Consider the following 2,332-nt stretch of genomic DNA (forward strand, 5'->3'; position numbering starts at 1 on the left):
GAGAGAGAAAGAGAGAGAGAGAGAGAGAGAGAGAGAGAGAGAGAGAGAGAGAGAGAGAAGCATTTCTCCAGATTCTAAATTTTCTTCCTGAAAAAGTACCAAATATGTAATATATATTTGTGCGTAATTTCCATTACTATATGAAAATATCTAACCCAATCATTTCTTACATTAAATTTTCTTAAGAATCCAGGACATTTTCCTTTCATGTGATATAGAGTACAAACAACAGATAAAAATAATGATTTTGACAAACTACCATTTTGCAAACCAATGAGTTAATATATTATGCTCACATAAAGTAATCTTATACCATGAATCACCACAAAGTCACACATCATCACCAATTGAGAAGACATAAAGGGTACATCATGGAATTCCTTTCTCAGTTTACATTCTTCCAGTTGTCTAGCATCTCCCAAGATAAGTGCCAGTTGGGATGAAAAGATTGACTAGTGATTATAGTGCCCAGCAGACACTGCCCGACTTTCATCTTCATCCTTCTTCTGAGAGTATCAATGGTTCCATCACAAATCCAGAATTTGGATATCATGATAATAGTTAGCTCCAGGAGTTTATGTGGCTAGAGGATCAAGCTAATCTTTTTTCTAGAATCTCAAAAGAAATGATTGTTTTCTCAGAATAAAATATAATTCTAAAACATCATTTTTAAAGATAAAATGTTTATGTTTTGCTCATAATTTTAGAAGCTCCACTCTTGGGTCAGTTAGTATTTCTACTTTAGCCTGTAACTAGTAAGTACTAACAACAAAACCCTTCATCTCTAGACCAACAGATAGATGGCTGAGAAGTGGAAGCCAACATCAGAAGTTTTATGCCAGATTGGAAAATAAGATAAAATACAAAAATGCATTCATTTTCAAAGTACACAACCATTTAATATTCATGCTATTGCAATTGGTAAGTATTCATATGCTCATGTATGCACTAAAGTATTTTATTGATAATTATTCCACAATTGAATATAAAGTATAAATGATTATGCAGTGAACTTATCAAAATTATTCAAGGTAAATGCTATATATTGGCTCTTTATTTTATTTTAAACACTGAAACTTTAGTTTAAACATGAACAAAGGATTGCTACATTGGTATTTTGTAGTTAGGACATTTTTTGTGAAATTAAAATATAAGCATATAAACTGGTTTAATCTGGAAACTGAAAAATACATTTTTAAGAGATAGATTGGGAAAATTAATTAACTATATGTGTGTGTATTGAAGGTTAACAAATTTTGAACGCATTTTTTTCCATCATTTAAAGGTCAAATCTATGCAAATTTATGTAGCCATATGGACTTCAATTAAGAAGGGACATCAGAGGTTATCTGTCTCACTTTGATGACTTAGGATCCAGTGACCAGTCTTCTGTATATTATATATGTGTGAAGAAGTTAAGATATAATAACTGAAAGAAAAATATATGACTATTTGTCGTTTATAGTTTGAAAAATGATGAAATATTTTAAATCTTGTAGGGTCACAAAATACATTTCAGAATTTCACTGTCATTGAATAATTAACATATAAAGACATATGCCAATGCTGGTTTTCAGAATATGAAAAAAGAAAAAATAACAAGTGATTAAACAAACTAACAAGTAAAATGGTTGATTGTAAATTAGTCAGTGAAGCCAATGAGAGTTCATCACGATTAGAAAAAAAAGAGAAAGAAAGAGAGAGTGAGGCTCAGAACAAACACCCACAAACGCACACACACACACACACACACACACACACACACACGACAACCCCACGTGCCTATCATGGATATATTTATAAATGAAGAGATTTTTGCAATTGTCTTGCTCTTCTTGTTCTTGCTCCTTCCTCCTCCTCCTCCTGCTCCTCCTCCTCCTCCTCCTTTTCTTCTTCTTCTTCTTCTTTCTTCCTCCTCCTCCCCCCTCCTCCTCCTCCTCCACCACCACCACCACCTTCTTTTCCTTCTCCTCCACCTCTTTCTTTCTTCTTCTTTTTAAAAAACAAGTTCTCCTCATTTCCTATAAGGAACTTATTAAAATTCTATAGTATTTGTTAAGGGACAAAGTTCAGAGCTGCATGGTTTCTAGACTTATTTCGTGCCTAAAGAAGGGAACAATTCAATGAACCAAGGAAAATAAAAGGTGACATTGGAAAGTTATTTTATTTATAAAAAAATTTTATGTGGATAACCACATAAGTTTTTCTTGTTTTTCTACTGTAACAGAACACCAAGATCAAGGCAACTATCCCATCCTGCTGGACAAGTTATTCCATGGTCCTCGAGGGGGATTCCAAACCTAGAGAGGAATGGGATAAAGGAAGAGACGGA

This window comes from Mus pahari, chromosome 4 (assembly GCF_900095145.1).
Source record: "Mus pahari chromosome 4, PAHARI_EIJ_v1.1, whole genome shotgun sequence".
Taxonomy (NCBI): domain Eukaryota; kingdom Metazoa; phylum Chordata; class Mammalia; order Rodentia; family Muridae; genus Mus; species Mus pahari.